We start from the raw sequence: 6,013 nt of genomic DNA on the forward strand, positions 1-6,013 counted from the left end.
TAAAGAAGCTCCTCGTGCCTGGAAAGTTCTACTACTCCTTTTAATTTCCTTTTGGAGACTCACTTATTTTATATAGTTCCTTTTTTACTTATACATTAGCATAGCATATTTGTTTGGACATTGAACTTGTGCCACTATTGAAGAGCAGCTTTTTGAGTGGCTGCTTGGAAAAGGATCAAGAGTTCTTTGTCTTCCTATGGGGTCTGTGATTACTTGCTCCAAGCAACAGTCATTCGCAGTGTTTATAAATTTTATTTCTGCATCCAGCCCTGAGGTTTACTCCTCCAGTTTCCATAAAAATGACTGATGCTGCTCACTTACTAAGTTTTCTTCTCTCTTGCTGTTTCTGGTATTTCTTAGCACACCTCTGTAACCTTCTGAATAAACTGGATAGTACCACTGCTCTGACATTACATTCTTTCCATGCGAGAACAGTGTTTCAGTCCAGACAGTTTCTGTAATACCCGTTACTAAAGGCAACAACCTTACTTATTTGACAGTAAGCTTTTTTAAAATCATGTCTAAACTAGCACAGTCTACCATTCCTACATAATTTGTATACTGGAATTACGGTGTTCATCCATTGCTTTAATTACATCAGGTTACAGAACCTCCACTGGGCTAGCATTCCCACTAAAAGCTGGGCAGTATAATAGACCCATTATATTTATTTTAAAAACTATCTGTCATGGTTTAAGCCCAGTTGGCAACTGAGCACCACAAGGCCATTCACTCACTTCTCCCCTCCATATGAGATGAGGTGAAGAAAAATATAACAAAGAGCTTGTGGGCTTAGGCAAAAAAGAACAGGGAGGGGTTTTGCTCACCACTTATGGCCACGGACAAAAGAAATCATCCTGGGGAGAAAAACAAACAGTTTAATTTGTTACCATTAGCATATGAATAGAATACTGAGAGATGCAACCAGATCTTAAAGTCAACACCTTCCCCTCGCTCTTTCCTTCTTCCCGCACTCAGCTTTGTTCCCGGTTTCTTTAGCTCTCCCCACCCCAGCGGCACAAAAAGGGAATGGGAATGGGGGTTGCAGTCAGTTCATCCCATGCAGTCTCCGCTGCTCCTTCCTCTTCAGGGGTAGGGAAGACTCCTCACACTCTTCCTCTGCTTCCACATGGCATCCCTCCCACAGGACAAAAGTCCTCCATGAACTTCTCTAGGGGGTCTGTCCACAGCTGCAGTTTCCTCACCAACTGCTCCTCTATGGGCTTGCCTTCCGCATGGTGCAATCCTTCCCACAGACTGCTCCAACACACATTGCCCATGGAGTCATAGGTTCTGGAGGGGCGGCCACCTTCTCATGTGGTTCTCTACTCCACTGCTGCACAGGCTGCAGGCAGGTTGACTTGTGCTCTTGTCACAGGCTGCAGGGGAACCTCTGCTCCATGCACTTCCTCCTCCCCCTTCTCCTCTTTTCTTCACTGACCTTGATGTCTGCACAATTTTTTTCCTCACATACCACTCCTTTCTCCACTGCAGGTTTCTTATGCTGGTTCTTGCAGAGTTCCCAATTGTCTTGATCTGGAGTTGCAGTGGGGTTTCAGCTTAAATTGGGCCTGGCTGGGTCTGCACTGCCTACACTGGGACCACGCTGGCCGGGGCCAGGGCAAGAGATGGTCTCTTTAAATACATCAGTTCCCAGAGGCACTGACTGGCTTGGCCCTGGTCAGAGGTGGGTCCAAAATTGGAGCCAGGAGACCTTCTAGCAGCTTCTTACAGGGGCTATTTCCATAGACCTCTACCACTGCAAAAAAAAAAAAAAAAAAAATCACAGAAACCAAATACACTATCATTTACATAGAAACATCTATGCATGTGAAATTTATATGAGCACTAGCTCTTAGGCTCCCTGCTCAAATGGGACTCTAATTCTTGATAATAATTCCTGAAAATAATTGCTTGGTAACACATTTCTTTTATTCTTTGGTCCTCACTACACCTTACCTGTATTTTAATCAACATTTTTCTTGCATTTGACATTTTTATTACTTCCTCTCTGAAGAACAGATGATAGCGAATTATATATTATCCTGCTTCTACCACCATTCACTCCATCTTAAGAATAAAGACTTTTTAAAAAATCCTTAATAAGAAATGCCTCCTTCTGCACTTTGGTAATATAGACACTTTGTGTCCTAAAGTTTATTAGAGCACTGGTCAAGTATACAGAAAAGCCAAAATCTAAACATTTCTCAGTCCAAGAATGTTTGAGTCCAAATCTCGCACATTTCAGGATGGTAGCCTGACTGCTCAGGTTTTTTAATAAAACGGAGAGGTAGACCCTAGAGTACAGAGCAAAATCTGGTATTTCCCATTCTCCATTTTCTCTTGAGTCAAGCCTGATCTCTGGATCATCAGCCCAAGACCCTTCTTCTTAACTGCTCTCTGGCTTCAAAAATTTTGCATGCTTGGCTGCACACCATTTCAAGAGAGACCACTATTACAATTCCACTGTTGCTCAACTGTGTTCAAGGAGCATTACGTGGAAATAAGCGTTAGGACAGGTGTACCCCCAGAAATATCTAAGCAGCCAAGACATAGATTTTGTGACTTGTGTAGAAGTTTAGGCACAGAACTCCACACAGATTTCTACCTTGGCTACATGTTTACTGACTGTTGAGATGAACATGTCAGTGCCTAGGCTGGAAGGCATGTCTCTGTCATCCGTACTGGAGAAGTCCCAGCCTTCTTTGGAGCACAAATGCCGCATTCACACTACATTTTGCAAGAGTACCCTGTGGTACAGCACTGCATACTTTCATGTCTCACCAGCACAGGCACACATATCTTATTATTGTTATTATTCCAGCTGTCTTGAAATGAAGGGCCATGGCCAGCACAGTCCCATGGCTCCTCTTTTAACTTAGTGTGCAGTCATACTGCCTGCACCAGGCAACAGACATCTTGCCTCAGGCCCACTCACATCAACCACAGGACAGCTGAGTGTTTATAACTTAACAGCTTCTTGTCATCTTGGGCAAGCTTTGGAGTAGAGCTCTGTGGGGTGCTACTGTCATCACAACAAAATACTCACAGTGATTTAGGACTACTTGGGAGCTGCACTTCTCCAGGAGTGTGCCTACTTCTCCTGTCCAGAGTGAGCCTGCACAGCCAGGGCAGGTACTCAGCGGAGGGTACCAGCAGGACACACAAGTCCCACAGAGCCACAGGACAGGTTGGTTTAACAGGAGCTGCCCAAGTATCCAGCATGTTACTGCTTCATTGTCCCAAAACAATCACTCTTTATTTCATCTACGTGATCCAAGGGGATCCTCACTCTCTTCCCCCATCCCATCCCTTTCCTACAAGAGTGACTAGTATTCAGCAATGATGGCAAACATTACAGTAGAAGCACCTTAGGAGCACTGCCTACATCCCATAGAAGCAGTCAAAACACACACAGAACTGCAGGTAGAGGCTAGAAATGTCATTCATGCACAAGACTTCAGTACAAGTGGTAAACAAAATGCTCAGTGGGATGTGAGAAGGCTTCTATTTCACCCGGCTCATGCTGTACTATAAGCAGGCACTTATAGCCAGAACCAATGTTGATAAGATTACATAGTTTTCACAACTATCTTGCATTTGGACCCCTTTGGAAAATGCTGCTTTCAAAATGTGGCCTTAGGCAGAGGCAGGTCAGGTGCACCAGACACCTAGGGATTAAGTCCTATGTATGCAGCTGTTGCGAAAACGGGGAAAATAAATCCGGTCTAGTGAGGCCGGCACCAAATATGCAACAGACGTAAATCGGGAAACAAATAATAATCGTTTATTTACAGCAACATTTACAGGTTCTTTTGGATTGCCGGTGATAAATTAAAAAGCTACAGGTACAGTAAAGGTTTTATAACTAATATAATACCAACAACAACGCACTATGAAACACACAAACACCACCACCAACAACTTGCTCGCAGTGAGCCTGGCTGCCTGGCAAATAGACAAGCCCATTTGAACAGAAATACAGTGGAGCAAAACCAATACACTCAGGGAAACCTAGAAATGTACCTGAGGAAAATTATAAAATACACTCAGGGTATATGAACCTGAGGAGAAAAATAGCTGAGGTAAATAATCTTACCCTCAAGGTGAGCCGGAGTGGTGGGGATGGAGAGGGAGTGAATTTGTTAATTTGTCCAGTTCATCGGTGTAGTTCCAAGTTCATCCTGTCCCACCAAATAAGGGCTCTCATGTAAGTTACCTTGGCCAGCATTCCAACCAAGGGGGAAGGTTCTCATCACTCCATGGCTGGAGAAGTAAGTCTCCCTTTCTAGCATGAATCCTAGGGTTTTTATCCCCTGATGTACGTGACAGGAGGATGCCTGAGTGGATTAGACCACCTGAGGTGTTTGTCTTTAGTTATTACTCAAATTTCTGCATTACATCACCGGGGCATACGTGTGGGTGGGGATGACTATAGACAATCTTATCAGTTATGTTAATGTCACGAAGTCTGTTAATTCACACCTCCATGGGTAGAGGTAATGGCTCCTTTGTTTGGGGCGGGAAGAAATGGGGGACTGGGACCATGAGGCCTCCGCCTCATCTCACAATCCTCCAGGCATTCAGATAACACCAGATATGGATCTAGTGATGCTTGCCACCTCGCCCAGTGCTGAGTTTCATGCTTCCAGGCATGCAGCTACATGGCATACATGACTTGGACTTTGTGACTAACTTTTGCTCTCTCTCTACAGCAGCTACTATTAAAATAATGTATACTGTATCTAGGCAGCAATGTCTAGTTAAGAAGTTATTTACTTCAAGGTAAAACTACTAGCCATAGTATTGTGTCCAGTCATATTGCTTCCCTGCCAAAGCAAGCCAGTTTCTCTTGTGAGCAGTCAAGAGTTGCTCCTTGTAACCTATTCCTCCTCTCACCACCCACAGTGACAGGGGAAAGGCAGGAAAGGATGAAGCACTGCTGGAAGATTGTCCTTGCCTTCACTCTTCACCCTCCAGTATAAATACATAAACATGCTGTGTGAAAATACAGTTTTTTGCTTAGTATGATCAGAATCATTCTCGAAGATGATGACATCTAATCGGCATGGGTTTTTTTCCTGGGTCAGATTGCTTCAGTCTTAGTTTCTTCGGTTCCAGTTGTTCTGCATCTTTTTGGATACTTATTTTAATATCAAAACTGCATTTAGTTTATGTCTTTCACATTTTTTCTGAATCTTCCCTCTGTGAGGAAAGGATAATGCAAAAGTATGCCAAAGGTGAGAGCATCTCCTTGATAGGCAGGCATAGCTTTGGAGAGGGCAAACCTGGCCTTAGTAGTTGATGAGCTAAAAAAGAGGAATGTGAGGATTTTGGACATTTGGGAGCAGCCTGTGGGACTACACAGAACTTAGTAAAGAATCTGCAGGGGAAGGAAAACAGGGAGGAACAAGGAGGGAACAGAGAGAAAGAAGCCAGTTGCATCTAAACTACATCCGGTCAGTACTCATTTGACAAAGCTCTGAGCTCGAGAGACCAGTCTGTCCTAACTTCTGATTGAATTCTTTCTTAGCACAATCAATAGTTTGAATTGGTATGTATACAATTATCTACATGAAGTTTTTTACTTCATGATATCAAAGCAAAGACTAGATACATGTACAATCCACGTTGGCTTTCACTTTTACATAATTCATCTATTTCAGCCTATTCAGCTATGAACTGCCAGTTCAGAGACAGGAGATGCCAGTTTAAACCCCCTCCAAGCTAAGAACAACGCAGGCTCAAAGTGTTCGTACTCTCAGGTTAGTGCTTGGATTCCCAGGCTAGTACATAAAACGTGGGCATCAGCATCTTATTTAAAGCAGTCGCAACCACCTTTTATATGCAGCCTCATCAAAACAGTGCATTGAATATGCTCCTAGAACAAGGTTTTTAGGTAGACCACCATCTAGTTCTTCCTAAACTCTTGAGGAAAACTAACTGTCAGGTGGGATTAGGAGACTGTCTTAAAAGAAAAAGCTGGAAAGGCTGGAGCCAGCTAGAAAAGTGA

The sequence above is a fragment of the Mesitornis unicolor genome, unplaced genomic scaffold (assembly GCF_000695765.1).
Source record: "Mesitornis unicolor isolate BGI_N332 unplaced genomic scaffold, ASM69576v1 scaffold8502, whole genome shotgun sequence".
NCBI classification, from domain to species: Eukaryota; Metazoa; Chordata; class Aves; order Mesitornithiformes; family Mesitornithidae; genus Mesitornis; species Mesitornis unicolor.